This window comes from Triturus cristatus, chromosome 1_1 (assembly GCF_964204655.1).
Source record: "Triturus cristatus chromosome 1_1, aTriCri1.1, whole genome shotgun sequence".
Taxonomy (NCBI): Eukaryota; Metazoa; Chordata; class Amphibia; order Caudata; family Salamandridae; genus Triturus; species Triturus cristatus.
In genome coordinates this window covers 515,561,838-515,578,993 of record NC_140579.1, presented here as the reverse complement: position 1 = coordinate 515,578,993, position 17,156 = coordinate 515,561,838, and positions in this window count along the sequence as shown.

Genomic DNA, 17,156 nt, shown 5'->3' with positions numbered 1-17,156 from the left:
CATTGGGGTCCAAGAGTGTGAGGGACTTACAACACCCCAATTATGAGGAGCAGTATGTTTGGGATAACACATGTTTTTGTTTGATACATTTGCTGTTTTATAACTCTCACATTTAGTGCGGTTTATGAGCTACAGAAAAAGTACTCCTGAAATCATCTCACAAGCCCTGAATGCAGCCAAGTCTCTCCAGCTCCCCAAATTTTTTCCATAAAGTTTTAGAGGGGGTCTGACCTCAAAATATTTTGCTTAGAGGGGGCTCAGAGGAAAAAAGTTTGAAGACCTCTGCCTTAATGTTTGTGAGAACTCAACAATAGACTAGAAAATGGGTGCGCATTTGGGGCCCTTGGAATAATTATAGAGGAGAAATCTGTACACCACCTGGTTCAGAACCAAATGTCCCCCTTACCCCGTGATGTTCCCCTTTCATGTTGAACCTTGATTTTCTTCCTCCGTATGTCACTATTCTTTTTAAGCAATGTGCCCTCTGTATTGTTTATATGAACCAATGTTTGTTTCAATATAAATAATTATTTAAAAAAAAACAATGGACTAGATATCTGTAAATCCCTTTCCATGGACTTTATATACTATATTTTTCTACTAAGAAATGCATTATCATCAAAATTCATTTGCTGGATGCTCCTAGGACACAAAGAGATATTCATATATATCTAAACTTCCATGTAATATTGGTAAAGTACTGAAAAATCCCCACAAAGATGGTTCTGTGCGCGTGATTAAATAACAATATATTTGCAGCAGGATCCTATATAATAATTTTTTTTTTCTGTTATTAGTATATTTTTAAAACATTGGGAAAGGTTAGTCCCGACAAGACAGGTATTCACACATAGTCCCCACAAGGATGGATGGATGGGTGTGTGTGTGGTGTGTGTGTATATATATATAAATATATAAAAAACGTTTTAGGCATAGAGTGACAAATAAATTATGCAAAAGAAGCAGATAACTCTGGGTAGTTCTCAAGTTTAGGTGGAAAGGAGCTCCTGTATAGAGCACCCTCAACACCAGTGACACTCTAAATTTGTTCACCTCAAATGTTTGTTTTTCTATCACAGTCTTTAAGCATAGGATTAGCACAGTGCCATCCATGCTGAGATAGAAAGGGACAAAGTCGTTTGCTATTTCTACAGCAAAGTCTTTAAGCACAGGATTGGCACAGTGCTATCCATGCCGAGCTGTAAAATGACCAAAGCCTTTTACCACTCCAGGCACAGTATTACAGTTTTGGATTGGTAAAATACCATCCAAGCCAACCTGAAATTAATATTAGCAACCCCTGGCTCTCATTAGAGCTCTTCAGAGAGGTACAGCGTTGTCCAGACACAAGGGAGCGCCCAATATAAGTCAAAACAAAACTCTTTCAGGCATAGAGTGATTTATAAATTATGCAAAAAGCAGAGAACTCTGGGTAGTTTTTGGAAACTTTCTGAGGATGTCCTTGGGGGCCAACTACCCCTCGTATTACCTCTAGTAAGTCCCACACAGTAGTAATGCTGAGTTCTGATAGCAGGCCACTCCCCCTTTCTCTACCACTCTGCAAACATGCCGCCTGGCATGCTCTTGGTTGGGGATGAAGTCCCATTGGCTCCAGAGGGACTTTGATGGGCAAGAAGCCCTCCTGGTCAGCCGCAGCTGGCGCAGATAAGCGCGGTGGGGTGGGGCGCGGCAGGGGGCCGAAGTTGACAGACAACAGAATAGATATTAATTATTTATTTAATTCTACCTATTCCGTCATCTGTCCACTTCCCCCACTGAAACCCCTCCCCGCCTCACCAAGCTTACCTGTGCCGGCTGCCACTGCTCCTGGTACCCCCCGTAAGTCCTACACAGGGGAAATCCTGAGAGCTGGTCGGAGGTCCAGCCCCCTTTCTCGACCACTCTGCAAACGTGACTGCTGGTTAAAAAAACCTTAGAAATTCACTGAAAGAACCACAGGTTTCCGAGACGTCATAGTTAGGAATCAGCATTTTAAAAACCTTAGCAATTCACTGAAAAAAACCAAAGGTTACAGGGACGTTTTAGTTAGAACTTAGCATTTTAAAAACCTTAGATATACACTAAATTAAACACAGGTTTCAGGGACATTATAGTCAGGAATTTGCATTTTAAAAACCTTAGAAATTCACAGAAAAAAACGAAGGTTAGAGGGATGTTATAGTTAGTCTGACATTTCCCTCGTACAAAACCAGAGAAATTCAGCCGTTATAGCTTACTAGAACTCACGCCCCCACAATGCACTGCTTATGACCTCACATATTACATCACTCATGACATGGTCAGTGACATCACTGATGACATCACTGATGACATCTCGAATAACATCACTCATGACATCATCCACAGCATCTCTGATGCACCCACTCACACCACTGTACAATCTTTTATACACCCACTGCCGCTCCCACTCAACCATTCACAAACCTATTCACAGAGCCATACCAGTACTTACACACCCACTCACTGATGCATTGATCTATACGCACATCTAATCACTCATCCACCCATACTGCCACTCAGAGACCCACACACACACTAATACAGCCATTGACATATCTACTCATACAGGCATAGAGGGGCTGTTACGCTGAGGGAGTCATCCATAAAACTACTCACACACATAGGAACTCACTTATGCAGTCAATCATACAGCCACTTACTCACTCAAACAGTTACACAACCACCCATTTTCTTACTCAGACAAATAGGAACACATACTCACTCAACTATACAGTCACTGACAGAAGCATGCACTTATCTATATAGCCACTGTCACATTCACTCACTCACGTATAGTCACTCTTATACCCCATCACTCATGTATACTGCCTTTTACATACTCAGTTACCACCCATACTGACACATGCACTCAATCACCAATGCAGCAATAGAGACACTCATACAACCTTTCACACACACAACAGTACCCCATACAGCCACTGACTCACCCACTCACTGATCCATACAGGCAGCTACACACCTTGCCACCCACACAACCATAGACGCAGTCAGGCAACCGATCAATCACCCATATAGCCATTGACTACCTACTAACACACTCATACACCCACTTATACATTAACTGACAGACAGATACACACAGTCATACAACCAGTCACTCACCCATACATTCACTGTGACACCGAATCACTCACTTATACAGTCAGTCATGCACCCACTGACTCTTCCATACAGTCACTCATAAACCCGCTGATTCACCAATACACCTATGTATATATATCTAACACTCATGAACGTTTTAAAAACACTCACAGTCACTGAATGATGTAATCAATGATGTACTTTGAGATGTCATCAGTGATGTCACTGACCATGTCATGAGTGATATCATATGTGAGGTTATAAGCTTTGTATTGCAGGGGCAATAGCTCAGCTAACTATAACGGCTGAATTTCTCTGGCTTTGTACAAGTGAAATGTCAGACTAACTATAATGTCCCTCTAATCTTTGTTTTCTTCTGTGAAAATATATATATATATTTCAGCACATCACTCTGCAAGTAACCACAGCAGCCAGTTGGACGATTCCATATCCACTCAGGAATAGAATACTGGTAACAATGGAACCTTGACTGAACTTACTCAAAGTCATTACTAATTGTACTCAAACGACGGGACTACATGTCCCAAGATACATTGCAGCAACACTTGATGGGAGGAGGTGCATCAGGGACATGTTTGCAATTTAAACCGGCAAAATCTGCTGTGAGCGTCAGTGAGGTTTTAAAGCTGCCCAGGAAGAAGGGGCCTCCGTGCCTCGAAACGCGTAGGCAAAAGAAATAAAGAATTGGAAAGTTCCTGACCTGCTGTAATTCATGCCGGAGGCGCAGGGTGACGTCAAGTGCCTTCTTAATGCTCACGGGCATTTTTGTTTATATATATATATCTATATTTTCTCAAAGTGCTCCAGAGCTCAAGGACGCGACTCCACAGCAGGATGATTCACAGAATCTTTATTTTCAAAACCAGCAATCCTTTCCGATTTCTTTGATGTCCCTGGCGCGTTTCGGAGCGGCTGCTCCTTCCTCATAGGGCCAAGATCGGCAAAGACGGAAAAGCACTCAACTTTCATTTCCGCTTAATATATGCACTCCCCAGTGAGTGGCATATTGGGAGTTGTAGTGTTTCAATGATACCCATTAGTTGGGATCCATGTGTTTGCCGTGATTTTTCCTTTGTTTTCATAACAATGTTGAACCCTCCAGTGGGCCTCAGAAAGAATGTCCGGTTCCCCAATTAAACTCCTGCCGTGCTGTTGCCAAGCTGTAAGGTTACAGCCATACAGTCCCATATTTACTTTTCACCAGGTGGTGCGTCCTCCGCGGCCGGAGCCGCCACGTAACACATTTTCTCAAAGTGCTCCAGAGCTCAAGGACGCGACTCCACAGCAGGATGATTCACAGAATCTTTATTTTCAAAACCGGCAATCCTTTCCGATTTCTTTGATGTCCCTGACGCGTTTCGGAGCGGCTGCTCCTTCCTCATAGGGCAATATATATATATCCAAACACCTTGTTACTGCTCCAAATCCTCGGATAAACGAGTGCGGACCCAGATAAGTGCTTCAATTAATTTATTTTGCCATGACACGTGTCTGCTGAACTAGAGGCCTTGATCACATGACATGAGTGATGTAATATGTGAGATCATAAGCAGTGTATTGCAGGAGCACGAGTTATAGTGAGCACAGCAAACCATAACGGCTGAATTTGTCTGATGAATTTCTCTGGTTTTGTACTAGTGAAATATCAGACTAACTATAATGTCCCTCTAATCTTTGGTTTTTTCTGTGAATATATATATATATATATATATATATATATATATATATATATATATATATATATATATATATATGTTGGAGGGAAGGCACAGCCCTATTCAGGTCCCAGGTGCAACTCCTTCCACCCATCTACATGCAGATCTTCCTATTCAGCCCAGTTCTGACTCACCCTCTCCCCTGGAATCCCCAAACCCTGTCACTCACAGAACCAGACACACAATACACACCTAGCAGAGGCAGGCTTGGACAGTTAAGCAAGAAAATACCTACTTTCTAAAAGTGGTATTTTCAAACACAGAATGTTAAAACCAACTTCACTAAAAGATGTATTTTATCATTCTGAGTTCAGGCATACTAAATTCGATTTTCTACCATGTTCCCTGAGCCAGTTAGGATCATAAAATGTAATAATCTAACTGCCCATTCTGGCCTATGGAGAACAGGTAGCCTTGCAATAGAGAAAAACATAAATGGCTGTAATTCACTATTAGGACATGCCACACACACCAGGGCATGTCCTACCTTATACTTACAATGCACCCTGCCATTGGGCCTACCATAGGGGTGTCTGATTTGAAGATAAGGGAAGGTTTAGGGATTGGCAAGTGGGTGCACTTGGTCAGTCAGCATGGCAGTACCAGACTGCACATAGCCTCTGCAATGGCAGACCTGAGACACACTTTACAAGCTGCTTCTGTGGGTGGCACAACCAGTGCTGCAAGCCCACCAGCAGCATTTGATTTACAAGCCATGGGCACACATGTACTAGGGTCTGACAAGTATATCAAATAACCCAATCATGGAGTCACTAATTAATACATCAATTTAACATAGGGAGCACTTGCACTGTGGCACTGAATAGCAGTGGCACAGTGCCCACAGCATCTAAACCAGCAAAACACATCAAAAACAGAGGAGGCAATCAAAAAAATGGAAGGGAGACTCACGCCAATTGTACCAGGTCTAACAATATATATAACAATCCTACTCCAACCACGAAGAAGGCACGTACACGAGGCTGATGGAATAGGGCTTCTTTATTTTCTCAGGTCTCCCACGAACTCGCAATGAAAGAGAGACGCGTTTTGGCTGCGCGGCAGCGTTTATCAATCTGTTTGGTGCCATTAACAATCATGTATTTATAGCCCTCCGCCCTCTAAGGCACGAAATAGACATAGAAGAAAAACTGTGTTGTTTGGATAGAATACTGTTGCAAACATATTACTGGAGTATCACCAATATCACGATTCAAAAAACAAAAAATATGGCTGGTAGAGCATGCAAACACGTTGTCTAAAAAATGCATAGTGCTATAAATGAAACTACATATATCAGCATAGTGCAAATTCAGCCACATTGAATAAAAATCAAACGGGATACGCCTTCTGGTGCATACACAGATAAAACATGTAATCCGCCTTAGTAGTGAGCATTTCATAATGACAAGCCGAGGTGTGTTTATGTGTGCTTCAGGTATGGCGCCAATGCCCTCTAAATAAATTGCCCTCATAAAAAGTAAAACAGATACGAAATTACAATAAAATCGTGCTGCATATGTCCTTCGGGGCTTTTGACAGATATCACAGTATCCCATAACAGTTTTGACCTAAGGCCTTTGCATCAGAGACAGAAATGAAATTGAACCGCTTGTGCATACAGGAACAGACACCCAAGGAAAGGAGAAAGATTAAGGGCTAGTGACATGACCCAGGGGCTAAAATAGCACACAGTGTGTATATTTCAGACATAAATGCCAGTCTCCGGGTAATCGCTAATATCCCCAACAGGACTACAAGACCCATAATGCCGTTTGGTGATCTTGCAAATTCGAAGTCCATGGACACAAACCGAGTGAAAGTCTCGATCACAGATGTTATTTAAACACATTCTGACTGAAATCGATAAAATCATTCCCAACAAACCGAAAAATCCAAAGTCAAAATTTCAGTCAGGGAAATGTCTCAATGTCAATAATAGCGAGCAGCACGAAGTAGAACTATGAAGTGGGCACAAATCCGAGGTCGGAGGAGACCGATGAATAAAAATGAGATATACCAAATCAGACCTCACCGCTTCAGCGGAGGCATCCACGGTGCCCAGTCACCAAAGGGCGCCAGTATCGTGGGCAAGGCATTTCTAGACAGGGGAAATGCAGACCCAAGTGCTGCAGTGGCAAAACCGAATATATATATCTGGGTTAGGGCTCCTTCTGCCTTCGCCCGCCCGCTTCAGAGGATCGCTGATAGTTGGCGGAGCACGCTAAACATAGGAATTTCTTAAATGCACAAATAAAGCGATCATCCATGAGTGATCTCATACTTTGGATTAAAATTTATGTTAAAAACAAAATCAAAAACAGGAAGAATTATACAATCTATTGCAGTGCTAATGCTCATTTCTTTGGAAATGTATGTATGACGGAATACACCCTTTCAATTTGTAGTGACAATTTATTTACAATTATAGGTAGTAATACCACACTACAAAATGGATGCCTTTTTGGCTGTAGAAATGCATCTACCTTTTGGCCCTCCTTTGATTTCCACACTGCCTATGTATTGCCAGTCTTTTCCCATGAATCACTGTGTGACCAGGCTTGCTGTGGAAGCGAAACGCGTAACCTGGAATAAAGTCAACTACTGGTGTTTGCAGACCTCCGAGTGATCGCTTTATTTGTGCATTCAAGATATATATATATATATATATATATATATATATATATTCACTGAAAAAACCATAGGTTTCACACATGTTATAGTTAGCGGAAATTTTACTGATAAAAAATCAGTGAAATTGCCCCGTTATAGTTAGTGCTGGCAACTATAACTCACGCGACCGCAATCCTCTGCTGATGCTAATACTGTATTTAGACACTTATTTGCCCATGTCTTCTTCCATACATTTTTAGCTATACATATATTACAAATATTTTTTTTTCATAAAGACACATATGTCATCAGCAGAAGATTGCGGTCGCGTGAGTTATAGTTGCCAGCACTAACTATAACGGGGCAATTTCACTGGTTTTTTATCAGTAAAATTTCCGCTAACTATAACATGTGTGAAACCTATGGTTTTTTCAGTGAATTTGCAAGGTTTTTTAAATGCTAATTCCTAACTATAACGTGTGTGAAACCTATGGTTTTTTCAGTGAATTTGTACGGTTTTTTAAATGCTAAGTTACTTTACGCCATTCGAGGCGTGCGCGCCCACTTAACGCAGTTCGTTCCGTGCACGGTTTTTATCAACTTTAATAAGCCCTGTACATTTGGTGGCCTTCGGCCACCAAAAGCACAGGGGGTGGGGTCAATGTGGATAGTGTTTTTTTTATTTCGATTTTATAATTTCATGTTGCCAAAATTTAGTTTTTTTTACCTATTAATAAGCCCTGTACATTTGGTGGCCTACGGCCACCAAAAGCACAGTGGGTGGGGTAAGTGTGGATAGTGTTTTTTTTTTTTTTTTTTTTTTACCGTACGCTTACGGTAAGCGTACGGTAAGCGTACTCGGCGAAATTGCCGAAAAAAAAATAAAACCGTTTTTGCTCTTGGGGGATGTTTGGGGACTCCCTCAACATGACTATGTGGGAGGGAGTTGTCAAAACAGCCCCGTAACATGTTTTTGGCCATCTTGTTTGATAAACAACACTCAGTGCGAGAGACAAAATGGCGGCCGCCGCTTCCTGGTTTCGGCCGATTCGAATGTTTACTAAGATCTAAGAGCCAATCAGAATCGCGCTCGCGCACGCCACCGTACGCTTACGGTAAGCGTACGGTAAGCGTACCGTAAGCGGGCTCAGATATATATATTGATTTAAAGGCTATTTTCTCAGAATCTACTGAACAGATTTACACCAAACCTACAAAAGGCACTTCCTTGACCTAGGGACTACCTCTCTGCCAAATTTCTAGTAATTCTGTTCAGCCGTTCGGGCTGTAGCTCGTTCTAAAGGTCCTATGGAAAAATGCATAGGAAAAACGCGTTTTGGGACCCCCCTTTTATCTCAGCCCCCGCTTGACGAATCCCCCCGAGACTTTCAGGGTAGGAGCGTAGCGTAGCGCCCCACCTATTTTGAGAAATTCGCGAGGATTCATCGACCGGCGCCAAAGTTATTCAAAATAGAATGTTGAGGTTTTCCTATGGAAAAGGGGTCCTAACTATAACTACCTACTGGCGACCGCCAGTAGGTAATATATATATATATATATATATATATATATATATTACCTACTGGCGGTCGCCAGTAGGTAGTTATAGTTAGGACCACGTTTCCATAGGAAAACCTCAACATTCTATTTTGAATAACTTTGGCGCCGGTCGACGAATCCTCGCGAATTTCTCAAAATAGGTGGGGCGCTACGCTCCGCTCCTACCCTGAAAGTCTCGGGGGGATCCGTCAAGCGGGGGCTGAGATAAAAGGGGGGTCCCAAAACGCGTTTTTCCCATGCATTTTTCCATAGGACCTTTAGAACGAGCTACAGCCCGAACGGCTGAACAGAATTACTCAAAATTTGGCAGAGAGGTAGTCCCTAGGTCATGGAAGTGCCTTTTGTAGGTTTGGTGTAAATCTGTTCAGTAGATTCTGAGAAAATAGCCTTTAAATCAATATATATATCTGAGCCCGCTTACGGTACGCTTACCGTACGCTTACGGTAAGCGTACGGTGGCGTGCGCGAGCGCGATTCTGATTGGCTCTTAGATCTTAGTAAACATTCGAATCGGCCGAAACCAGGAAGCGGCGGCCGCCATTTTCTGTGTTTCACTCTGAAAAAAAAAGAGTGAAAACAAGAAAAGGGGGCAATGAGGAGAGTTACAGACCCCCTTACATTTGTGAGGGGGTCAAAGAAGGACTGTAAAGTACAAAACAAACATTTATTGATTTTTAAAAAAAATCACGGGGTACGCGTACGGTAAGCTTACGGTAAGCGTACGGAAGAAACATGGTGTGCGCGAAGGAGATTCTGATTGGCCCATAGATCTTAGTAAACATTCGAATCGGCCGAAACCAGGAAGCGGCGGCCGCCATTTTGTGTGTTTCAGTCAGAAAAAAAACAGAGAAAACAAGGAAAGGGGGCAATGAGGAGAGTTACAGACCCCCTAACATTTGTAAGGGGGTCAAAGAAGGACAGAAAAGTACAAAAAAAACATTTATTGATTTTAAAAAAAATCACGGGGTACGCGTACCGTAAGCTTACGGTAAGCGTACGGTAAAAAAAAAAAAAAGAAATAAATGAAAAGCAGATTTAAGAGTTTGCTCATCATATGTCCTCCATGTGCGCACGGTGCGCGAAGCGCATCGTGCGTTCATGGCCCATCTAGCGTAATGTGGGCACGCGGTGCGCGAAGCGCACCGTGTGCTCACTGTGCGCGCACGGTGCGCGAAGCGCACCGTGCGCGCATGGAACGAACTGCGTTAAGTGGGCGCGCACGCCACAAATGGCGTAAAGTAACTTAGCATTTAAAAAACCGTACAAATTCACTGAAAAAACCATAGGTTTCACACATGTTATAGTTAGCTGGACATTTTACTGATAAAAAACCAATGAAATTCCCCCGTTATAGTTACTGTAGGCAACTATAACTCACGCGACCGTAATCCTCTGCTGATGACATATGTGTCTTTATGAAAAAAAAATATTTGTAATATATGTATAGCTAAAATTTAATGGAAGAAGACATGGGCAAATAAGTGTCTAAATACAGTATTAGCATCAGCAGAGGATTGCGGTCGCGTGAGTTATAGTTGCCTACAGTAACTATAACGGGGGAATTTCATTGGTTTTTTATCAGTAAAATGTCCAGCTAACTATAACATGTGTGAAACCTATGGTTTTTTCAGTGAATATATATATATATATATATATATAGATATATATAGATATATATATATACTTCATAGTGTCTGTCCTAGACGGGTTGTAGGCAAAAAGGAAAAGTGTTTTGAGGCTGCGGTGTGTTATGGCAATGGGTCTAGTATATGGAGAAGATTGATGGTATCAACTGTCAATCAGGGTGTCTGAGGCACCTTTAGTCTAAAAGAGAGTTACGTGGAAATCTGGACTAATCTTGAGTTTGAATTCCACTGGCATCCTTCAGAAGGGGACCTGAAGCATGCATGGGGAGACAATGGATGCCAAGAAGCCAAGAGGCAAGGGACCAGGTCTAATGAGCCTCTACAGGGCATATGATAAATGACTCTGAGAGAGACATATGTAACTGTACCTGGCATACAAATCTGTGTCTGGGAGAACAAATGAGAGTGTGACTGGAATCAGAGTTGTGCTTGGGCTAATGAAGTTGTCTTGGACACTTGAAGCGGTGTATGACACAGGATGGAAATATTTGGGCATGCAAAGCTGAGCTTGGTCTTAAATGCCCACTTTGGTACAAGAGCACCTGCTTGCCACATGGTCGCTACCCTTCTTGCATATAACTTCAGCACCTGTCCAATGGTTTGGCAACTAAAACAGATTTATTTTTCGGTTAACTCATTTTAATTTTGTAGAACCTCTACACTTACGGAGTTATAATTTTTCAGATAACATTTGAGGCTCAGATAAGGCAAGATGAGATTTTGGCCCAATGGCATTTTGACAAATGTCATTGCCCCTTTAGTCATCCAAAATGTTTAAAATACCAGCAAGATAACAGAGAGCAAAGATTGTTTTCCTATTCCAATAATGTCTCACAAGGAATCTGTGGTACTGTAAAAATCGGAACCGTGTAGGTGGCATGGTCCCACCATGCCAAGTTTGGTATCAGCGAACCGCAAATGAGCAACGCGATATGTATGAGTGTTTTCGTCATGTTTCACTGATGAATTCACCGTGCATACGATGCCACATATCGTACCCTATAGGTTCCATTTTAGTACAGTAGCCATTTTGTGGTTGCCCTCACATAGGCTGCGCACTAAGGCCATGCCTAGGCCTAAAAGACACGTACACCTTCTGTGACTTCTCTCTGACCTGTGCAAGCCGACTCCGCTGCCCGAGGTCAATCCTGTCCGGCCGGTTCCTTTCTCGCGGCCTAATGTGATTAGCATCAGGGCTCGATCCATCATAAAGCCCCTGTTCGCACACGATCCCTGACTAAGCTGTTTTCACACCTGACTCTGTTTCCTACTTTATGGCTTGTTTTACGAGCAGGAGGTGCCCGTTTTATTGGGGTCTGCTGTTATCTGATGAGGGTTCTGAGCCTTGCGGGGTACAATGACTGCATGCTTAATGAACTGAAATGTGGGATTGTCATTATGGCTCTGCTGTTCCTTTGAAACTAAAATATGTGAATGACCACTTGTAACACAGGGGCGGTGTTGCCCCCAAAGCGTAATTTTGTGTATATAAGTAAAGACTGGTTTTTGGTTAGGCAGCAGTCTCCTGAGAACATACATCGTATTGTACTTCTCGGATATCTGTGATTGGTCTGCAGCCAATAAAGACGTTCTTTGATTTCACCTAGAAGACTCTGTGTTTCTGTGGGTCTGAAACAGGAAGAATCCGAAGTCTTAGGGTGTGTTCCCCTGCACCGCTGGGCTCTAAAAACCCGGTACTTCAGTTGGCGCCCAACTCGGGGCGATTTCAGTGGTACCGGTCCAAGCCAGAGGTTCGTGAGGAGCTTCGTGTGGAAATTCTGGAGGAAGGCCGCCACTTCATCGACCCCTGCATGTCGACGTGGTCCGAAAGTCTTTTCTGCGAGGTTCTCCGCGTCCCGACGGCTACTGAGGACTGCTGCCCTGATTAATCGCCCTGTTTTGGACCCTTGACGATTTGGTAGAGCGAAACAATTGAGAGAGTCTTCTGGTGAAGTCATCGATACCTCAGTTAAGTATAAGTGGAGCGTCTCCCAGTTTGTTTGGTATCCTTCGGGATTTTGGTATCCTTCGGGATCGCTTTGATTTGGGTCTTGCAAGTGCCAAAGCCAGAGGACTCGTGTATTCACGAGACTATCGTATTCGATAATCCTTTGAAGTTTGAAACTAGACTAGTGAGCAAAGATGCCTGGTTCTAGTATATTTGGAAATTTGTTTTGTTTTGGTTGTAAAAGGGACTCCCGATTGGAGGATTCGTGTCCGGTTCCTCCAATTGGAACTCCAACTTATGAGCTTTATGTGAAACATGGCGTGGGCCCCATTACATATAATGAAGTATGGGTCCGATACACCAGAAAGGATGGTGTTTTAAAATGGCCCCAAAATGGTAGTTTCGACACAGAGATCCTAGATAACCTAGAAGTTAAATTGTTCAAGAAGAAAGCCCGGCCGGCGATGTTTGATTCCTTCCGCCTATGGCGAAAGGAAGCCAAACAAAAAGAAATTAAATTAGCAAAGAAAAATAAAAGAGAGAGAGGTATGTCGATCATGCAAGCAGCTTTGCAGTTTAAGGATAATGAAGAGGACCGAATGGATGAGCAGTTGCATAGGCAACGCAAACTAGTCATTGATAAATGTTACCCAGTTTTGCCACCCCTTCAACAAGATGAGTCAAAAGAGAAAGAGAAAGATTCCCTAATGTCCCATTTGCTAAGTTCGCCACCCCCTTATGCGCAAAATGCTACAGCGCCCCCACAGCCCGTAAATGTGCAGCCTCCAGCTAATGCGCAGCAAGCTTTCCCGCAGCCGCCAGCTCCTCCTCAGCCGGCTCCTGTCCTGGTAGCACAGCCTTCCCAAGGGCCGCCGATTTTGCAACCTACCACTTCTGCGCCCCTTGCGACTTTCCCTAGCACATCAGCTGCCTCTCTTGGTGCCCTACCTGCTGCTACCCCTGTATCTGTATCTGCACCCGTTTTCCTTCCCTCTGTTTTCCCCCGGTTCTTGCCTCGACTTCTCCTTCTGCAAGACAACGACTAGCTAGTGCAGTCACTAGTCTTATATCACCCCTCTTTGGGTCGTCTACTACGACCCCTGGTCCACAGCGTAAGCAGTTACGTAGTCAAATACCTGGTTCTAGAGAGAAAGAAGAACTGGACCGCATGGCACGTAGATGGATTGTTTATCCTTCTAGGTATGATGTAGAATCTGTTGTTAATGTTTTTCATCAGTGGGAAGCGCCACAACAGCGGTACGTTTTTGAGAAAATGTGTGAAATTCTATGTGAGGAATTGGAAGATAATGATGTAGACTCCAGTCCGCAGGAGTTGTGTCAAGTGCGATTTGAATTTGGAAAAGGTACGATTGTGGGTTCTGATGTTGAGAAAGCAGTTGCGACACTGCTGAATGGGGATTGTCTGCAATCGTTGTTCGGACAGGAATTCCCTGAAGGGAAACAGGTAAAAGCGCAACAATATCCGATGCGTGAGGTTCCTCCAGTTTGGAGACCCTGTGATGCGAATGCTGTTCCTCCTGTTCTGCCACATTTTCAGCGTGTTTGGGTACATGTTCCCTGGAAACGATCTGAAGTATTAGCCCTTAAACAGACATTGCCTGACCCCCGTAAGAACCCTGCAGGATATTATAAGGAGTTATCGCAGACTGCAGAATCGTGTGTCATGAACCTGGCAGACATAGATATGTTGTTCGGAAATGTTGTTCCACAGCCTTTGTGGGGATTGATTCGTAATGCAGATCATGCTGCAGAATTAGGTGACACATGGGCTAATATCTTTAATGCGGACAATAGACAGGTCGGTGGTGCCAAGCCTGAGCCCGTGGTAGCAGAACTCCCTGGTAGAATAATTAATTATATGAAAACTTTAATGCCCGCAATACGTGTAAATTGGGATAAATTATCTGCGTGCAAACAGAAGAAAGATGAAACAGTGTCCGATTTCTTCACTAGGTTTGAAGAAACATTTATCGACCACAGTGGTCAGGACATGAGTACAGAAGATGGCCAACGGTTATTTGTCGATAAATTTGTGCATAATTTGCTTCCAGAGTTGTGTAAGAAATTAAAAGATTCGGAGAGTTCTTGGGCCGTTTCCTCTGCAGCACAAATACTGGCTACTGCACAGTATTATGAAAATAGGGATAAAGATGAGAAGGATAGAACAGATAAGAAAACGAAAGAGTTGAAAACGAAGGTTCTTTTACAGCAGGCTTATCCGCCACGTGCAGGTCAGAATAATTATAGGCAAACCCAGGGTATCTATCAGCAACCCCAACAGTTCCAGAAAAATCAGCAAATGTATGGGTATTATCAACCACGTGTCCCTATCGGTCCCAATCAATGTTCATATTGCAAGGAGGAGGGTCACTTTAAAAATAATTGTCTTAGATTGTTGCAACGCACAAATAATGCTTATGGCGCAAGAGGTAGAGGTGGCCAGCAAGCCCCAAGAGGTAGAGGGCGTGGAAATGTTCCCCAGAACGCGCGTCCTCTTCCGCCTCAAAATACGTTGAATAGTTTTGATCAGCAAGCCAATGCGACTGGCAAGACAGCGCAGTACTATAATAATCACTACTATGCAGAAGATGATAATACGGAAGGGAATGATTACTAGGACAGCCGTAGACAGAGAGAGGGAGTTGTTTCAGTGCCAGTGGACCAGAGCGGACCGTATGTTAAGGTGACTACAGCGGGTATAACAGAGCCCTTTCTGCTGGACACTGGTGCTGCAAAGAGTTCTATTATGCGCTCCAAACTCCCTGGCGCGCCTTTGTCTGGCGAAATGAATGTTTCCGTAGGTTTTTCTGGTGCCCCGGTTAGGAACCCGATCTCAAGTCCTATGGCCCTTTCTGTTGGACCTTGTGAGCTGAAAGCACCCCTCATCCTGACGACAGGATGTAATGAAAACTTGTTAGGATTGGACCTGTTGATGAGATTACATGTGACATTATATTGTTCTCCCTCAGGAGTACAACTTACGCTGGGTAAGGAAGTGATTTCTCCCATGTATTTGTCAAAGACTGAACTACCAGCTGAATTGTCGTCTCTTCCTGATGCCCTGTGGGCCACTGGCCCTAATGATGTGGGCCTTTTGGAAATACCGCCGTATGTTGTCACTTTAAAAGCCAATGTTAAATTGCCCTGCATTCCCCAGTACAAGATCTCTAAGGAAGGTGAAAAAGCGTTGTTAGCAATTATCTATGATTTAATTGAGAAGGATGTCATTGAAGAGACAAGAGGCAACGTTTGCAATAGTCCGGTTCTGCCTATTTTGAAACGTACTGACCCTTTGCAGCCACCTGTTTAAGGATTTGTGATCGACCTTAGAGAGGTCAATAAGGTAGTTGTGCCACAGTTTCCAGTGGTCCCTGATATAACCGCCTTGTTGACTATGATCCCAGCTTCCGCTGCTTGGTTTTCAGTAATTGATTTAAAGAATGCTTTCTTTAGTATCCCGATTGCAGAGGAGAGCAGGGATATTTTTGGCTTTTGTTTAGGAGGTCGAAGTTTCCGTTTTAAACGTGCTCCACAGGGCTACTGTGAAAGCCCATCAATATCCAGTCAGGCTTTAAAAGCACAGCTTGATGCCCTTGTTTTACCTAGAGGTGCTACCCTTATCCAGTATGTTGACGATTTACTAATCGCCGCAGATACTGAGGAGATTTGTAAACGAGCTACATCATCATTGTTGCGTCATTTGTCTACCTTCCATCACAAAGTGCCTCTCTCTAAGCTGCAATATTGTCGACAAGAAGTGACCTATTTAGGTCATCTCTTCTCGAAGGAGGAAAGGAAGCTGACCCCAGAAAGAATCCAAGCCATTGCACAATTAAGCGTGCCAAAGACAAAGAGAGAAGTGCGTGCTTTCCTGGGCATCACTTCATATTGTAGGCACTGGATCCCGAGTTTTTCTTTATTGGCAAAACCATTGCTAGCATTAACATATAAATATATACCAAATCCTGTCCCATGGTCTGAAGAGTGTCAGAAAAGTTTTGTGGAATTACGTGAGGCATTATGTTCAGCTCCTGTGTTGGGTACCCCCAACTATAGTAAGCCTTTTACCTTGTATGTTTATGAAAGGGACGGTTGTGCATTGTCAGTACTGACACAGCCTTTTGGAGACAGACCGCGCCCATGCGCATATTTTTCATCGACTTTGGACCCTGTAGCGAGGGCATTGCCAAGTTGTTTAAGAGCTACAGCGGCAGAAGCTGCGTGTATTCGACAGTCTGCTGGACTAGTGATGAATAACACATTGATAGTAATGGTTCCTCATGCAGGGGACACATTGTTAAATAGGACCAAGACACAGCATTTAACTAATGCTCGATTGTCAAGTTACAAGTTGACGCTGCTAGCAAGTCATGTACACATAAAGAGGTGCAATACGTTGAATCCAGCCACATTATTGCCAATTTCAGCAGACACAGATGAGGTTGAACAGCATGATTGTCTGTTCAGAACAGAAGAAGAAACAAAAGGGAGAGTGGATCTTAAAGATAC